Raw genomic sequence first — 20,144 nt, 5'->3', positions numbered from 1 at the left:
TGGAAAGGAAATTGTTTAAGGGAATCAAAATTTGCATGCCATGAACTTCCAAAAACATTTTCCCTATGGAATCTATAGCATGGTCACGCCATGCTTCATTTTAAGAGTGTGGGAAATTGAATTTTGTTTGCTTTGAAAAAGGCTTTTTGACCAAAGACTACTCTTTAGATTGAATGCACATTTAATTTATGTTTGACCAATTGAATAGACATTTGTAAGTGCATATACTAATCGACTAATAGATGGTTACGAAAATAATTGAAAATCATTGAAAATAATTTCGCAATAATGACTAAAATAAATACTAATGAAAATATTTAAGAACGTATTGAAATGGAAAAGAAAACGTCTGAATGAAAATACTAAAATATGCAGAAATAAAATCACACGGAAAAACAGGGAAATAATTAAAAGAAAAAGAAAGCAAAAATAAAAGAAAGTGATTAAAAGTCATGGGTTGCCTCCCACGTAGCGCTTTTGTTTAACGTCGTTGGCTCGACTGTTCAGAAATGTAAGCACTAAGGGTGTTTTCTTGAATCTCCGATTAAACTCCTAATTAATTTTGGTTTCCATCGCCATTTGTCAACCCATCTCCCATACCCTTCACTCTTTATTTTCTTTTTCATATAGGGAGGTTCAGAGGTCTGAACGTGTGGTGGTGGTTCTGGATCAATTTTTATTATTAGTTTTTCGGGAATAGGTTTAATTTCTTCATTACCCACCCCAAAGTCTACTCTCCCTTTTTCAACACTAATAATTTCCCTATTGTCCTCTAAATTTCTCTTTTTATACGGGATTTCATACAAAGGGGCATTAGTGTTTATGTTTTTCAACTCTTCTACATCCCTTTTAGATTGGGATTCTACCTTGGCTTCCACAAGCCTTTGGGTGAAAGGGGTCGGTGGATTGTAAGGGGGAGGAAGAATGTAAGGTGTTTCCTTCTCTACCTCTTTGACAACCTCCTCTTTAGGTGGTGTAGGTGGAATTTTCTCAATCTCTATATTTTCCTCGTTAGATTTCTCATTGATTTCATTATCACTCTCTTTAGGATTTTCAATTTGACTTTCATTAGTTGTTATGACGACGTCTACATGACTCTTAGTGAACGATCCTAGAGATGCTTGTGCAAGCAAAGAGATTTGAGTCTCTATTGCCTTGCTATCGGTCGCGAGGGACTCGACCTTAGCGTTTATCTGCATGAAAGCTTCATCTACTTCTTTATTTATGCGAGTTTGTGCTTCCACAAACTCTAGCCTAAAGAGTGTTTGAGTCTTAATGAAATCCTCCATTAATATTTCGAGATTGAATTTATAGTGATTTTGTGGTTCCTCATAATATTGGGGGTGGTGGTCGTAGAGGAAATATGAGTAATCCATTTTAAAAATTTAAAATAAAAGTGCCTTAGTCTCTACGGTGTAACACTGGAGTTACGATATCGACTAAATTGGTCCCCGGCAACGGCGCCAAAAACTTGATCGTGTGACGCGACAATGACCGCAAGTATACAGTCGTGTCGTGTAGTTTTAAAAGATATCGAACCCAAAGGACCAATAATCGACCTACCGTATTCTAGTGTTGCTTTGTAAATCTAAGGCTAACGATTTAAAGGGTTATGATTAATTGAATAACTAAAATAAGAGAAATAAATATTTTTTTTTAGATTTTTAATATGTAAATAAAATATTGCTAGGACGTGCTATTAGTTGCTTCAGAGGGTTCAATACTTAGTTCGCGCTAGACAAAATCACTACCACATCTAATTGTCGTATTTTAATAAAATCGATGCTCCAGGCGAAAGCCGTTCTCACTTCCAGCTCTCACAACTCTCATCATGAAATTAATAAAATACTTTACAAAGTAGTTGCATTACTTCTAGATTTTAGTGGTGTAACAATTAAATTTTCTAAACTATATTGTTTTAAAAATACAATTCAGATAGTATTATAAATTATAAAGGTGGTGCTTAACTCTCGTCCTCACACCCGCTAATAAAATACTCTTTGAAAAACAATATAATTTAATTAATTCTAATCCCAACTCTCGTTGCGAATTAGATTTAATGTTCAGTTTTTACTATCTAGTAGAAATCTCACGCTCTCGCTCTATTGATTTTTACTTTAATTAATTCTCACTCTCGTGACGAATTATAATCAACGCTTAATTAAAAACTGCTTAAGAAAATAAAACCGTTGTCAGTTTTCAAGAATTATATTTAATTTAAAAACACTAATCTCAGCTCTCGCAAATCTTGACTAGCGTTATACTTAGATAAAATAAATGCTCAGCTCTCACGCGCTCACTTACCTATATAAGTACCTTTGAAAATCAATATAAAACTCATTAATCCTAAATAGCTCTCGCGGACTTTAGAACTAACGGTCAGTTTTAACTATCCGACCCTAAACCTCAACTCTCGTCAATGTTGGTTTAATGCCTTTAAAACAATCCTCACTCTCGTGACGAATTATTTGAAAACGTATTTATTTAAAACTGGTGGTTGAAAACTATTAAGCGCGAATTAACTACCGAACCCCTATTAGCTACTAACTACACATCCTAGCAACGCTAAATTTAGCTAGACATAACTAAAAATAAAGACATAAAAATAAAATAAGCAAATAAATAAATAGACATAATAAAAATAAAAACAGAAATTAAAAGCATAAAATAAAAGCAATAAAATAAAGACAAGAAATAAATAAGACCATAAAATAAAATAAGAACCTGAATTAAAAAGAAATCTCGAGTACGGATTCCGACAGCGTAACGGTAGGAAAATAAAAAAAACTTATTTTATTCTCAACGGAGAATAAAATAATACTAAACTCTCGACTTTAGAGAAGAAAACCTTGTGGTACTAAGCCTAGTTTTCAATTCTCTAGTCAAGTGTTATCAGTTGGTTTTTAGAAAGTGGAGAAAAGGGGCCTATTTATACTAATTTCACAAGAGACAAAACATAAATCTGGCCGATGTGGGACTTTAGCAAATTAGCGCGTGACCGTTTGATTGCAGGAATGGCCAGGATGAAGAAAGCACATGGCTGGCGCCATGTGTGCATGTGGCGGGTGCCACTTGGTGCATGTTGGCAGGCGCCATCTTGGCCTGGTTGGCGGGCGGCAACGTGTGTTTGGTGGGCTGCACATGTGTGGCCCAATTGGCTGCCCATGTGTGGCCCTTTTTGTCCATTTTTGCTCCTTTTCTGTCCGTTTTCGCTCCTTTCTTCAACTCGTACACTTTTTATCTGTTTATTTAAAATACGAGAAATAAGTAACGATTCATAATATAAAACTTCGAAATCGAAATAAAAATAATTAAAATATAATAGTAAATTAACTAAATAAATAGCATATTTTAGGCGTATCACTTAGGCTGTAACAGTGAGCATGAGAAACATAGGCTTAGGAAAAGAGATAATGATAATTTGGGAACGGAGCTCAAACGGTACGTTTCGTTTTATTTTACAAATTTTCCGTACCAATTATCAAACTTCTATCTTAGAAAAGGCTTCGAAGTATGTGGTATGCTGGAAGATGTTTTCGTTCCCAAAAAGAGAAATAGACGGGGCCAACCCTTTGGTTTTGTCAAATTCTCCAACGTGAGGGACGTTAATAAATTGTTACGTGCGTTGAATAAAGTTAATTTTGGCCAATTCTGTGTTCGCGCTAGAGTAGCCAGTTTTGACCGCTATAATTATACGGCGGGGCGAAGAAGGGAGAAAGAGTGGCCTAGTTTGTCGAAGGGTAATGATAGGCCAGCTTTGCGAGAGGATAGAGCCGAAGAAGCGCGAACAGAGAATTTAAAAGCCAATGGAGGATGTATTGAAACTATGGGAACATCGGTTCAGAAAAGAGCTGCTAGGGACGTTGACCCCGGTAGAGGAGGTTCTGGAGAATCAGGGGTTGTCCGGGTAGGAGAGGTTGTGGTCCCGTTAGGTGCACGTAAAGAGAATGTAATGTGCGATAATGACCAGGTGCAGAAAGGGGCACATACACCGAGTATTCCTGTTTTACCGGAAGTAACCGTTAAGAAGATATATTTGCCAAGCTACAAAACGGAACCTGACGATGTGGCCTGGGCGCAAAATGGTTTAGTGGCGACTATTATTAATGGTGAGGCGGTCCCAGTTGTGCAGAGTAGAATAATGGATGCAGGTTTTAACGATGTCATTATCATCCCAATGGGGGCGGATAAGGTCTTCGTTCGGAGCTCGTCAGGAATCGATGTGAAGGCATTCATCGACTCGGCTAAAGAGTTCTTTCAGATTATTTTCTCGAGCTGGACGTCCTGGGAAAGCCTTGCGCAGGATTTCAGAAGAGGTGCCTGGGTGCATTTGTATGGTATCCCGCTGCAAGCCTGGAACGAGAATTTCTTCAAGTTATGCGTTCTTGATTGCGGCAGGTTCTTACGAGTGGATTATGGCTCAGTGGAAAAGGAACGCCTTGATTTTGCTCGGGTTTTGATAGCAACACCTAATTTGGAAATTGTCAACACAGTCGCGAATGTTTTGGTGGACGGTATTCAGATTGAGGTGAAAATAGTGGAGGAATGGGGTTATACTCTAGGGGAGGATAACTGTCTTTTTGAGGAAGACGACGAGTCTGTGATGTCTCACTCCGATCATGACGAGGGTCAGGGTGACCCGGAAGTTCGGAGTCATCTTGACACTATGGTTGAGAATTTAGCAAAAGGAATGGAGGCAGAAGATGACATAGGATCTCAGGAGAATTTTGAATTATCTCAATTGCGAGGAGGCGGGGAGGGGGGGAGCAAGATTGTTGGAGAGTTTGGAGTAATTTTTCCTTCTAGGGGGGAAGAGCATGTTGTTAGAGGTACAGGATGCAACTCTGTGATTTCTCCTTTTTCGAAGGGAAGTCAGGGCAGTATATCTATTTGCTCGCCAGTTAATGGCAGTGGGTACTATGACGGTAACAAAGGGAGTGATGGGTCATTCCCGACTCTATCTAATGGTAACCGTGCAAAATCTTGCCCACCAGGTGCGTCACGTTCTATGTTATCGGGGCCATGGAGTTGGGAGTGGTTGAACGACCAAAATAAAAGGGAGGCCGGGGTGATATTCTCGGCTAGGAAGTGCCCCCGCAAAAAAGAACGCAATGGTGAGGGTTCTAAGAAGAGTGGTCAGGAGGACTCTAAGCGGAGAAAAGGAGGGGGAGTTTTTCGGCACACGGTATCCAGCCTTAAAAAAGTAGCCAGAATGCCCAGTAAGGATCGCGCTGAGGCTCTAAAAGCTGTGAAAAAGGTTGAGCAACGCCGTAGAGACGGGGCAGGGGTAGTCAGGGATGGTTCGTCTTCGACGACTTCTAATGACTGGAAGCATTGGGTTGTTATGCAGGGAAATGAACATGTGGCTGTAGATGATGTTAGATCGGTTGGGGAAGCAATAGGAGTTCAGCTCAAAGGTGATACTAAGAATATGTTTAGTGTGCTTGCTCGGAAGGGTAAACCAAAGCAGATGTCGTCAGGACAGACGCAGGGAGTCGGGCGTGTTCGATGAAGATTGTCTCTTGGAATGTTAGGGGGTTGGGGGGGTTAGCAAAGAGGTAGGAGGTCCGTAAGTTGGTGGGGCATCAGCACCCCTTTTTGTTGTGTCTCCAGGAAACTAAGCTGCAATCTTGTGATGATTCTATCTGTTCGACTTTATGGGGTAATTCTTCTCACGGGTTTTCCTATCGTCCTTCGGTGGGTGCTTCGGGAGGGCTCTTAACCTTATGGGACACAGCTGAGGTGACAGTGTGGTCGTCTGAGAGCTTCGAGAATGTCTTGTGGTGCCATGGTCTTTTTGTTAGAACTGGTGAGGAGTTTTACTTAGCTAATGTTTATGCGCCCTGTGATTCCAGGGCTAAACAGGTGTTGTGGGACTCTCTGTCTGTAAAAATTCAGGCGTTGGGGAGGTCTAGGGTGTGTATTTGTGGGGATTTTAATGCTGTTAGAAGTCTGGATGAACGTCGGTCAGCCATTGTCGGGTATCGCCCTTCAGACCATATCCCTTTTAACCGTTTTATTGATGATAATACCTTGGTTGATTTATCGCTGTGTGGCCGAAAGTTCACCTGGTTTAAGGGAGACGGGCGTTCCATGAGCCGGTTGGATAGATTTTTGCTGTCTGGGGAGTGGTGTTTGACTTGGCCTAATTGTACGCAAGTAGCTAGGATGAGAGGGCTCTCTGATCATTGTCCCTTGGTTTTGGTAGCAGATGAGGAAAACTGGGGACCCCGTCCCTCAAGGATGTTGAAATGCTGGAAAGATGTTCCTGGGTACCATTTGTTTGTGCGAGAAAAGTGGAATTCCTTTCAAGTTGATGGTTGGGGAGGTTTCGTGCTTAAGGAGAAACTTAAATGGATTAAGACGGCCTTGAGAGACTGGCATTCTTCTCACACTCAGAATCTGCCGAGTCGGATCGAGTCTCTAAAGGACCGGATGGCAATGCTGGATGTGAAGGGGGGCGAGGAGGTTCTATCCGAGTCCGAGTTAGCGGAGCTTCATAGGGTTTCGTTGGAGATTCATTCTCTTTCTCGATTGAATACTAGTATTTGTTGGCAGCAGTCTCGGTCGCGGTGGCTCAAAGAAGGGGATGCTAACACAAAGTATTTCCATTATGTCCTTGCGAGTAGGCGGAGGGGTAATGCTATCTCGTCGCTGCAGGTGGATGGTACTACTGTGGAGGGTGTGACATCCATTAGGCATGCGGTTTTTTCTCATTTTGCGAGTCACTTCAAGGCCATTAATGTGGAAAGGCCTCTGGTAGATAATCTTATTTTTAAACGGCTGGAGGTGACGGAGGTTGTAGGGTTGACCAAGCCTTTTTCTAAGGACGAGGTGAAGGCAGCTGTTTGGGACTGTGATAGTTACAAAAGCCCGGGTCCCGACGGGATTAATTTTGGTTTTATTAAGGATTTTTGGGCTGAGATGCAAGGTGATATTATGCGTTTTATCTCGGAGTTTCATCGCAATGGCAGATTGACTAAGGGTCTAAATGCCACTTTCATAGCTTTAATCCCCAAAGTTGACAGTCCCCAAAGGTTGAATGATTTTCGGCCTATCTCGCTTGTGGGCAGCCTTTATAAGATTTTGGCTAAGGTGTTAGCGAATCGTCAGCGTGTGGTGATGGGCAGCGTGATATCTGCATCCCAGACGGCTTTCGTTAAGGACCGACAGATTCTTGATGGCATCCTTGTTGCAAACGAGGTGGTGGATGAGGCCCGCAAGTATAAGAAGGAGCTGCTTCTCTTTAAAGTCGATTTTGAGAAGGCCTATGATTCGGTTGATTGGGGTTATTTGGATGATGTTATGGGGAGAATGGGTTTTCCAACCCTTTGGAGGAAGTGGATTAAAGAATGTGTGTGTACGGCAACTGCTTCGGTTTTGGTTAACGGTAGTCCGACTGACGAGTTTCCTCTCGAGAGGGGTTTAAGGCAGGGTGATCCGTTATCTCCTTTCCTTTTTTTGCTGGCGGCAGAGGGCTTACATGTGTTGATGGAAGCCATGGTGGATCGCAATATGTTTATGGGGTATAGTGTGGGTGAGCTTGCGCAAGTGTCGGTGTCGCATCTTCAGTTTGCTGATGATACGTTGCTGATGGGGACTAAGAGTTGGGCGAACGTCCGGGCTCTGCGGGCTGTCCTTGTTTTGTTCGAGTCTTTGTCTGGTTTGCGAGTGAATTTTCATAAAAGCATGCTGGTTGGGGTTAACATCCCTGACTCTTGGTTAGGTGAGGCGGCGTCAGCTCTGTGCTGTAGAGTAGGAAAGATCCCTTTCCTTTACTTGAGTCTTCCTATTGGGGGTGATCCGAGGCGTTTATGTTTTTGGGAACCGGTTTTGGATCGTCTAAAGAATCGTTTATCGGGTTGGAGGAGCCGATTTCTCTCTATTGGTGGTCGCTTAGTTTTGCTTAAATCTGTGTTGACTTCTTTGCCTGTCTATGCTCTTTCTTTCTTTAAAGCTCCCTCAGGTACTATCTCTTCTATTGAATCTATCTTGATTAAATTTTTTTGGGGGGGAAGTGAGGATCTTAGGAAAGTGTCTTGGATTAATTGGAATACTATTTGCTTGCGTAAGGAGTATGGGGGTTAGGCAGTTGAGGGAGTTCAATCTGGCCCTGTTGGGCAAGTGGTGTTGGAGGTTGTTAGTGGATAGAGAGGGTTTATGGTTCCGAGTGTTGGCAGGACGTTACGGGGTGGAGAGAGGTAGGTTGTGCGAGGGTGGCGCGCGTGGGTCGACTTGGTGGAGGGAGTTAGCGCGCATTCGGGATGGTGGAGGTGAGGTAGGGAGAGGGTGGTTTAGAGATTATGTTCTGAGACAGGTGGGGGATGGTTCAGATACTTTTTTCTGGACTGACCCCTAGGTGGATGGTACTTCGTTGCGGGACCGATACGGGCGGCTGTTTGACCTGGCAGAAAACAAATCGGCTACAGTGGCTGAGATGTTTATGCGTGGGTGGGGGGCAGGAGGGGAGGCGTGGGAGTGGCGGCGTCAGTTGAGGGCGTGGGAGGAGGAGATGTTGGGGGAGTGTCAGGCTTTTCTTCTTACCATCTCCTTGCAGGATCATGTTTCAGATAGGTGGCAGTGGCGGGCTGACCTGGAAGATGGTTACACGGTTCGTAGTGCTTATCAGCTTCTGACGACTCAGGATGCCGTTACTTTGGATGCTGCGTCAGGTCTTATATGGCATCGTCAGGTTCCTTTGAAGGTTTCCATTTGTGCCTGGCGACTATTACGGGACAGGTTACCTACCAAAGCAAACCTGGTTACTCGATGGATTTTATCTACGGAGGCTCACCTTTGTACTTCTGGTTGCGGAGAGGTTGAGTCGGCTCAGCACTTGTTCCTCTCTTGCAGCTTCTTTGGCCCCCTTTGGTCTCTTGTCAGCTCCTGGATTGGCTCTTCTGTGGTGACTGCTCAGACTCTGTCAGATCACTTTGTTCGGTTTACAGACTCAGCAGGTGGTTCTCGAGCACGCCGTTCTTTTATGCAGCTCATATGGCTTGCTTGTGTTTGGGTTGTGTGGACTGAAAGAAATCATCGCTTGTTCAAGGGCTCAGCAAACACGATACATCATATGTTGGACAAGATCAAGAAGTTTTCTTATAGGTGGTTGAAAGTGACGAGTTGTACTTTAGCTTTGAACTGCCATAGGTGGTGGTCTAGTCCTTTGCTCTGCTTGGGCCTTGTTTAGTTTCTTTTGGTTCCTGTTTTTTGGACTTCAGTTGTAACCTTGTTTAGTCTTTTTGGCACGTCTTGTGCTAATAGACTATTTATATATATATATATATATATATATCTCATTTTGGCTTGTTCAAAAAAAATATATTATGTATAAAAAAATTAATATGTTATCTAAAAAAAATTAAATAAACTTTAGTTTTTCAAATATATATTTTTTGTATATATATATTTTGATAAATTAATATATAGCATTAATTAGTTTATTGAAAAAGATATGAGTAATTGATAAAGGGTATAAGTGACGAATCGTATCCTTAAAACACCAAAAAGAATGTTAAATAGAAACGTTAAATCCGACGTCAAAAAATACTTAAAAATGAATGGAGAAAGTATATAACATTTAATAATGCAATTTAAATATATATAAAACCCATTTTGGTAATTGCATATTCAAAAACAATTTAACTTTAAGTTATCCAAACATCATGAGTTGATAAGAATCAATTTTACATGAATGTATCCAAACAAAAATCAATTCTATTCAACTCACTTTTAATTATAATCAATTTTGCCAAACTCAATTCTATCCGCCGCATAACCAAACACATTCGATATATGTTAGGATAACTTAACTCCCTTAAATATTGAGGGGATACAATATGATTTAGGTTAAATATGTTAGAGAGACATGACTAGCCTCTGAGTTTCTAAATCTATTGAACCAAACAAACGCACCGTTAGAGAGACAATTGAAAACCCTAAACCATCAAATTCAAATTTAATTTAACTTTTCATTTCATTTCATTCACTTCACTTTTACTCGCTTTCCACCGATGATTTATCATCTCAATCACGATCTTCATCTCTTCGTTTCCATTTCTCACTCCGTTGCAGTTTCCGATTCGGAAAATTTACTTTCTTCCAATTCATGAGAGAAAAACTCAATCTTAGGGTTTTCTTCCCTTCCCTCCCTCCCTCCCTCCTCTGTATGTACTGGAAAACCCTAAAGCGGTTGATGGATTAATTAATTGTTTGTTAAATTGTGTTCCTTGAGATTTATTTGATTTGATACAGTCTCGCAGGATTTTATCAACACTAATGGCGGTGAATTTAATCATTCAATTGTTCGTTGCTACTCATCTTTTCTTAAGGCCAAATCGAAAAATTCAACATGCTATGGTTTGTCCAAAACGCTACAACAAGGTCTCTCTCTTTCTCTCTCTCTGTTACATTTATTTGGGGTTCGGTTTTCATGTAAAATTGTATTTTGGTACAAGTAGAAAATGTATCAAGTGAAATTCTGTGGTGTAGGTTTTCAAATTTTGTTAATGAATATGATACCCTGTTGTTGTTTTTTAATGTATAATTTGTATTTTTGTTTGTGTTTCATAAAATTAATAGAAAAACAAATTGGGTGTGATGTAAAGGAAATTGAAGCACATGGTGAACGTCTGAGGATTCCAAAAAATATAGGTGCTTCAATGTTGATTTATGTATATATTCTTGATTTATGTATATATTACATGAAGGAGTTATTATATTAGACGTAAATTAATAAATACACCACTTGTTCTAGCGCCTGATCTGTGGAAGATGATAATTGGTAGGGTAATATTATATTATGCCACCTTGACCCATGGATGCTAAATATGATATTTGAGATTAGATGCCCACATTTTGATATTTTTGATTTATGGTCTTAAATCTTGAGACATTGGATGTGAAATTTGATGATGTTGTTCCTCGATGACTCTTGAATGTAAAATGATGTTGAGTCTATATGGCTTTCTGCCTTGATGACTTTTTATTTCGAAATGTGATCAATGATGATTTTTAAACCCTTGAATGTGTGTAATATGAAATATGATGGCTCTTTGGCTCGATAATATGAAATATGATATGTGATGATTTTTGTGCTTAATGACCTTTGGAGGCCAAATACTATGATATATGGTAGCTTTGTGCTCGATGACACTTGAATGTAGAATGTAATTTACGATGGTTTTTGTACCCCGAGACCCTTGAATGCGAATATGATATATGATGGCTTTATCCTTGGATATGAAATATAATATATGATGACTTTGTGTTTCGATGACCCTTGAATGCGAATTATGATATATGATGACTTTGTGCCTCAATGACCCTTGAATATGAAATATGATCTATTGAATGCGAAATATGATATATGATAGCTTTATAGCTCGATCATCCTTGAATGTGAAATATGATAGATGATGACTTTGTGCCTCGATGACCCTTGGATGCAAAATATGATATATATGGTTGGCTTTGTGTCTCGATTTTCCTTGAATGCAAAATGTGATATATGATCATTTTTGTGGCTCGATGACCCTTGAATGCGAAATATGAAATATATGATGTCCTTGTGGCTTGATATCCCTTAGATATGAAATATGATGACTTTATGCCTCGATACCCTTGAATTCGAAATGTGATCAATGGTGGTTTTTATGCCTCGATGACCCTTAAATGAGAAATACGGAATATGATGGCTTTTTGCCTCAATGACCCATGGATGCGAAATATGATATGGCTTCGAAATGTGATCAATGGAATGTTTTTATGCCTCGATGACCCTTAAATGAGAAATACATAATATGCTGGGTTTTGCCTCAATGAGCCATGGATGCGAAATATGATATGTGATAATTTTTGTTCCTTGATGACCCTTGAATGCGAAATATAAAATATGAGCGCTTTGTGGCCTGATATCTCTTGGATATGAATTATGTATGACTAAGGTACATGCATCTTCATGGCTGTTTCTTCCCTTTCTGTTCTTCTGTTTTGAGTTTCTCTTATATGCCAAATTCACTGGTTGTAGGTTTATCATGCCAAGTTTTTCAACATCTGCAAGAAACAAAAAGCCGTCAAAGAAGCTTTTGATTATGTTAGGCTTATTCCAAATCCAACACTGAGTACATTTAGTGCAAAAATGTTAATATGCATGCTTAGGTGTTTCACACGATGGTAAATTTTGGAGTGGAACCTAACGTTCATACCTATGGGGCACTCTTATTGACGGTTGTGCTAGAGCTGGTCAAGTAGCTATAGCATTTGGTGCTTATGGGATTATGAGGTCAAAGGTACAATATTTGCAACATATTTTTCTAAAGAATTATATTGTGTCACCTCCTATTAGCGTATTAGTTGAGTTCCTCTTACAATTGTTAATTGTACATACTGATGAAATGTTTGTATGCAGTAGAATGTGAAGGCAGATTGTGTTGTTTTCAATGCACTTATAGCTGCATGTGCACAGTCAGGAGCAATGGCTCGTGCCTTTGATGTGATAGGAGAAATGGAGGCTGAAATACAGCCTATTGAGCCAGACCACGTAACTATTGGTACATTGTTGAAGGCATGTGCAAAGGCCGGTCAGGTGTGGATCTTTATTCTAGTATAAAAATCTTTTTTTGGAGTTGTTCTTATGTTTCATGAAATGTACGTAATACTGAACAGCAATGAGTTTTCTATAGGTTGAACGAGCACGTGAAGTGTATAAGATGATACAACAATATAATATAAAGGGATCTTCAGAAGTTTACACAATTGCAATTAATTCTTGTAGTCAAACCGGAGATTGGGAATTTGCACGTAGTGTATACGACGACATGACCCAGAAAGGGGTGCTCCATGATGAGGTATTATGTTTTTGTTTTTGAATTTTTTTTGGTGATATGGATTATCAAAATCTGCATATTTTATTTTTTATTTTTTTAAATTCTGCCTTTATTTGTATGGTGGTTTCTTGAGTTGATACTTGTGTGTAGTTTTCTGTCCTTTCTCTACTATTGTTTGCTTACAGAAGTTATTGACTCACCATGCAGATGTTTCTGAGTGCGCTATGTTGCTGGGCATGCTAAAAAGCTGGAGGCTGCCTTTGATATACTACAAGAAGCCCGGAAAGATGGAAAACAGATTGAATAATGGCATATAGCTCATTGATGGGCGCCTGTAGGCTGTAGCAAGGTATGTATGTCTGGTCAGGTAAAATGATTTAAAGGAGAAAACAAAGCAAAATTGGCGCACAAGAAAATGAAGGTGGAGTATAAGTGAACCTTCATAACATATAGTTCACCATGAAAAATAACCAACTACTATAGATGACAATTATTTTTTGTTTTATTGTATTAAAGTATTTTTCTTATTGCATTTTAGTACTCTTGAAAATCTCAAAAGACCATTGCTTTGTTAACACTGTGTGCAAACTCAGATATGAAAGTGTTCCAGTTTACCACGTCTGGCTTCACATCCATCATTTTCATACTATCCACCAACCAAGAGCCTCATTTGCAAGCCTTTGTTAAACATTCAAAGTGTGCTCTTCGAGAATGCCTAGCTAGAATCGCCGATTCACCAATCACCATCATGTTTGTGTTGTGATTTTTACAAACAGAGCTAGTAATGCAGTTGACCCAGATAAATCAGGCTCAAGCTCAAGAATTTGATTCTTTCATTGGGATGCAATCTTTATCTTATCCGGTCAAACACAACAACTCCCAACTTTTTTCCCTCCATGGCAGAGTTTTCTGGGGTTTTACCATAAACATTCTATCACTGGAACGACAAATGAATTCACAATAGTAATGCAAACTTATATGTTTCCTTAATTACAATGATGCAATCCTAGGTTTTCCTCTACTGCTGAGTCTCTTGTTTTGAGATAATGCAGTGTCTCTCCAATCTGTAGGCATCAATATCTTTGGAGGAGGGAGTTATAAGGTTGACTTGGTGGTTGAGGTGGAAGAGTTAAGGAGTGGAGTCATAAGGATTGCCTCAGGTTTGATTCCCAGGGTTGAGGTGGAAGAGTTAAGGAATACAGTTCTAAGTCAACTGCAGCATGCTTTTAAGTTTTTCCGTGCGAGTTTATGTTAATTCAATACTTTTGTTTCCTGTAATAAGTTCACCATAAAAAAGTGTTGGTAACTAGTGGCAAATGCTTGTTCCAGGCAAAAAATTGGCAGAAAGCATTGGAGCTGTACGAATATCTTAAATCTCTTAAATTGGTGCGAACTGTTTCAACTGTTAATGCTTTGCTCACTACAGTTTGTAAGTTTTTCTTTTTCCTTTATTTATTTATTTATTTATTTATTTCATATTTTCATGCATTCCAAATGTTTATGCTTCAACACTGAGTGGTTGATTTAGGATGCTGTTAAATGGTTTTGAGAAGTATTTTATAGGAAAAGTAACTGAGTTTGAAGGAAGATGGTAGGGATAGTGAAATTGTGTATAACTTTAAGTTATTTCATAGTAAACGCATATGAAGAGAAAGTGATGCAAACCAGAAAGTACAATCAAGCAAATCAAGTAATTCAAGAAGATATAATATGGAAATATGATCACTAAAACTATACCATTAAATATGCAAGAACATATACCATGAAGTGATTGAGATCTGACAAGGACAAGCCAGTAAATGCTAAGATAACTTGACACTGGTCAACGTTTCTTTTTCTAAAACATTTCATGTTAATTAATGACATGAGTGAAAACCCTATACTTTAGTGTTACCTGAAATATGGTTACTTCCAAAATTCCAACTTCGTTTTAAATTTTTTATGCCTTCTTCAGATGTTTCCCCCTCGCCTGATGTGTGCAGTTGCATTGTTTAGGTATATCTGTTTATTTGAAAAATGGACTTCAAAACATTGTGAGTTCCGCACAGGTGACGGGGATCAATTTCAGAAGGCTTTGGAGGTTTTATCTGAAATGAAAGGATTAGGATTGCGCCCAAATAGTATCACATTCTCAATACTTATTGTGGCAAGTGAGAAGTAAGTGATCTATGTGGATCTGTTGTCAAACTAATGATTTAGTTTGGGTTCTCTTACTTGACCAAATTTATTTTCTGCCTGCTTTTGTGGGAAGGATGATATGGAAGCAGCTCAAATGCTCCTTTCTCAAGCCAAAAAGGATTATGCATTCCCTACTCTCATCATGTGTCGATGCATAATTGGTGAGTATTGTGGGATTTGGTCAGACTAATCATTTTTTTGTACTTGCTTTAAAAAGTATGTGGTTCCCAATGTTACTTCTACTTTTACTTTCCCTCATCTGGAGCTTTGTTATTAAAAGATAATTGTCTCACTAAGTGATGTTTGCAAATACATTGAAAATTGAAGTTATATTTAACTTTTCCATTTTTATTTCACGTTCTTACATATATTTTGTCAAATTTGTGTTTTCCTGTTTGTTATGTGTGTAAATGAAATAGGAGGTATTCCTATAAACACCATTTCATAAAAAGAATACAGCAATATGGTGAAATCTTATTCCTCGATCTCCTGTAATATAAACGGCAATGGATTACTAATATGATTTCCGTAGCTTTTTCTTTATGGATTTAATTTTTTGTGTTGCTGGGAAGTTAAAGCTAAAGATCGTGGACTTCGGTTATTTTGTGGCCTAAATCTGTTCAAATTTTAATTATTGAGAGTTGCCTGGTTTGTGAATCTTGATAGTACTTTGATTTCTTTGAAAGGAATGTGCCTGCGGAGATTTGAGAAGGCTTGCCTTTCGGGTGAATCTGTTATATCTTTTGACTTAGGACAGCCACAAGTTAATAATGAATGGTATTTGTTATATAATTTCTGCAACTTTTTTTAATACACGGTTTTCTATCATCATCGGCATATGGCAAAAACTAATTATTTATATATAGACAGTTTTTCCTTTCCAATTTAGGCATGTTAGTGTGATGTGAATCACCCCTTTCCCTATTTGTTATACCCATTAATTTACATGGCCTTCCCTTCTAGGTTATTTTCTTTCTGAAGCTTCTAATGCTGCTTTTTACTCTTAGGACATAACTGGCTTTAGTGGTGTATCGTGAAACAATCGGAGCTGGTGAGAAGCCTACAAGTGAAATATTGTCACAAATTCTGGGATGCATGAAATTCCCTTATGATACATATGTGAAAAATAGACTTGTTGAGAAATGAGAACCTGGGAGTAAGTGTTGAAAGCTCAAGAATGGAAAACCTTTGTTCATTTGTAGATGGATTAGGCGAATATGATCCTCGTGTTTTTTCAATACTTGAGGTTAGTATGGACTATGGAACTGAAACTAGTTATATTAAATATATTGTGTCTTAGTGTTCCTAAGGGAACCTGGATATCATATGATGTTGTACTAATCATGTAGGATGACTTTATGCCTCGATGACCCTTAAATGAGAAATACAGAATATGGTGGCTTTTTTCCTCAATGACCCATGGACGCGAAATATGATTTGGCTTCGAAATGTGATCAATGGTATGTTTTTATGCCTTGATGACCCTTAAATGAGAAATACAAAATATGATGGGTTTTGCCTCAATGACCCATGGATGCGAAATATGATATGACTTTGTGTCTCGATGATCATTGAATGCAGAATGTGATATATGATCATTTTTGTGCCTCGATGACCCTTGAATGCGAAATTTGAAATATGATGGCTATATCCCTTAGATATGAAATATTATGACTTTATGTCTTGATACCCTTGGATTCAAAATGTTATCAATGGTGGTTTTTATGCCTCAATGACCCTTAAATGAGAAATACGGAATATGATGGATTTTTGCCTCAATGAACTTTGGATGCGAAATATGATATGGCTTTGTGTGTCCTTGAATGAGAAATGTTATATATGATCATTTTTGTGCCTCGATGACCCTTGAATGCGAAATATGAAATATGATGGCTTTATGGCTCGATAATCCCTTGGATATGAAATATGATGACTTTGCCTCGATGACCCTTGAATTCAAAATGTGATCAATTGTGGTTTTTATGCCTCGATGACCCTTGAATTCGAAATATGATCCATGATGAATTTTGGGCTTGATAACACTTGAATGCGAAATATGATAAATGATGACTTTGTGCCTCGACGACCTTTGATTGCGAAATATGAAATATCAACATCTTGAGTCTGAAAAATATAAGTTTTTCTCAAAGGATAAGCTCTATTTTGATGGCCTTGCATTCATTCTAAAGGCATCTTATGATGTTACTTTGTCACAGACATGACTTTTGGAATATGATTTCCCACTCTTCTTTTGTTCAGCTCCTTCGACCTATATATAGGCAGATTGCAGAAAATCAGAATGCAGAAATATTTTCTGCCAATACACTCTGTTGTTCTTGGGACCAGCCTTCTCACTGCCAGGGTAGGTGTTTGGATCGCCGCTTTTCTTTGATTGGGTTTTTGAACCAAACCAAGGTTTGGCTGATTGCTTGAGTCATTCTTGTGACCATTGAAGTGACAATTTTAAATGTAAAATTTATTTGAAACAGCCAGGCCTGTCCATGGCTTTGGGAGCATTTTTGGCAGGTTTGCTACTGGCAAAAACTGAATTTTCCTTACAGGTCGAATATGATATTGCTCCATATCGTGGCCTTCTATTGGGCATCTTCTTTATGACGGTGGGTGCTTGATATTTAAATTCAAATGTTAATTTTAGTGTCTATTTATTCATGCATTGTCTAATTTACACTTTATTAAACTTCTGGTCAATTACTTTTATTGAAATAAAATAACTCTTATATGAATCTTGCCTTTTTTTTTTAAGAAGAAAAAACTTTTATACGAATCTTCAAAATAAAGCAATGGTTGACTTGAGGTTTGTGATTTTTTTAACAAGCCAGTGTCAGCATGTGTAATTAATTAATGAAAAGTAATTTCTGTGGCTTTCAGGTTGGAATGTCAATTGATCCAAAACTTCTTCTTTCAAACTTTCCAGTCATCATAGGGACAATGGGACTCTTGATATGTACCCGGTTGCTTTGATTGGCAATTTTTTTTGGTGTTTCAATCATATCTGCCATCAGAGTTGGGCTTCTTCTTGCTCCTAGAGGAGAATTTGCATTTGTGGCTTTTGGTGAAGCTGTTAATCAGGTTTTTGTCCTTGAAAACCATTTCTCATGCCAAGAGTGTCTGGTTATTAAATAATTATCTTTTTTCTGGTATATTCATGTGAAATAAGTCATTCTGCTTGTGTTAGATTCTAACAATACGCTTCTTGGTGTTCTTAACTTGAGATTATTATAGAAGTTTATGTCTATGTCATCTTACCAGACAGCTCTTTATAAAATAAGGTTGTTTCTTGTTGTTATTCTGATATATAATGACTTAACAACAGCGTTGAGTTGCAAATTGCAATATCATCTGTTCTAGCATTGCCCGGGAATATATTAACTAGATTCTTTGGTTAAAAGTCAAGAGGCTTGAATACATACCTAAAGTTCTGGTGATTTGCTATTATTGCTTGATAGTGATATTGGAAGGAGTATAGGGTTCTAAAATTGTGTCATGTATTTCAGGTTTCAACTCATTGCGATATTTTTGTGAATTCCACTAGTGTATATTGTAGAGAGATCATGGTGCTTTTCTTGTGCAGTTTTTTTTTTCCTCTATGAAACTCCCTTGTAATTTTGTTTTTTTTTCAAATTGTGTTATTTTTGCCTTATACATTTTGGTCATTTCTTATCCTCTAATTCTGGATCATTTCCTTTATCTTGATGAATTCATTTTTATCTTGGAAAAAATGGATATTGAAAAAACCAGAAACAAAGATCAATTTTCTGATTGCTGCTAAGAATTTTCTTCCTCTTTGAAATCCACTTTAAAACTAATATCTTTGCTAATTTACACTTTTGTAGGGAGTAATATCTTCCCAGTTGTCCTCTTTGTTGTTCCTTGTTGTGGGAATTTCAATGGCGCTTACGCCATGGTTGGGTGAAGGAGGCTAGCTGATTGCTTCCCCGTTTTGAGCAACATGATGTTCAAAGAGGCAGAGGTTAAGTGACCCTATGATTCTAGCTATTCTGTTTGATTGTGCATTAGTTTCTGATAACTTTCCCATTGTAGGACATAAATGAAGAATGGATTTCAGACAAAACCTGCTTTTGTTATGACTTATGATGGTTTGCAGAGGCAGAGGTTAAATGACCCTATGATTCGTGGTCCTCATCTCTAGGTTTTAATTCAAGTTCTCACTGTTAGTTTCTTTTATTTTTCACCATAGTTTTTTACTTTGATTTGATTGATATATTCTATAGAGTCGTGGTTAGACATTGCTCAATTGATATCTGTTGAACATATTACTCTTCTTGATAACCAGGTTCTCATATCATAATAACCAACTTCATTGCTTAGATAATTTTTCATTTTTGCCTTCTTATCTAGTGCATTTGTTTTTGGTGAGATAATTAGAAGCGATGGATCTTTAATAATTTCTGTGTTGAGTGGATAATTCTTGTCAGTTGGCTCATGAATTTTATAGGTATTTAGGTAAATAGTGACTTTTAACTTAAGCATAAATGTTTTTTCAATAAATGGATTTGGCTCCTCTAAAGGGTAAAGTGACAACATCTATACCCTTAATTATTTTAACAGTTAGGATTAATTCATGTTTTCAGAGTAAAACTTCTATGTCCAGCTTATTGTTATGCAAATATAACAGTACAATATTATATTGAGTTGCTTTTTATTATTAGGATTTATTGTTAAATTATGTTCCCTGAGATTTATTTGATACATTATTGCAGGCTTTACACTAATGGTAGTGACTTTATGCATTCAATTGTTCATTGCTACTCATCTGTTCTTAAGGCCAAATCGAAAAATCTAACATGCTATGGTCTGTCCAAAACTCTACAGCAAGGTCTCTCTCTCTCTCTCTCTCTCTCTCTCTCTAACATTTATTTCGGGTTCGATTTTCATGTCAAATTGTATTTTGGTAGAATTAGAAAATGTATCAAGTGAAATTTTGTGGTGTGGGTTTTGAAATTTTGTTATTGAATATGATACATGTGTTGTTTTTTTTATGTACAATTTGTATTTTTGTTTGTGTTTCATAAAATTAATAGAAAAACAGATTGAGACATTGGATTCGAAATATGATGATTTTTATGGCTCGATGACCTTTGAATGTGAAATATGATG

At 37.9% G+C, this 20,144-nt stretch overlaps 1 pseudogene; it reads left to right on the top strand.

Moving 5' to 3' along the window:
* Positions 1-11,936: 11,936 nt before the first annotated feature.
* On the top strand, positions 11,937-18,949 carry LOC123914742 (annotated as a pseudogene).
* Positions 18,950-20,144: the final 1,195 nt, after the last annotated feature.

This window comes from Trifolium pratense, linkage group LG3 (genome assembly GCF_020283565.1).
Source record: "Trifolium pratense cultivar HEN17-A07 linkage group LG3, ARS_RC_1.1, whole genome shotgun sequence".
NCBI classification, from domain to species: Eukaryota; Viridiplantae; Streptophyta; class Magnoliopsida; order Fabales; family Fabaceae; genus Trifolium; species Trifolium pratense.
Note: the sequence above shows the minus strand (reverse complement) of the source record. Positions and strands in the feature narration are given on the sequence as shown.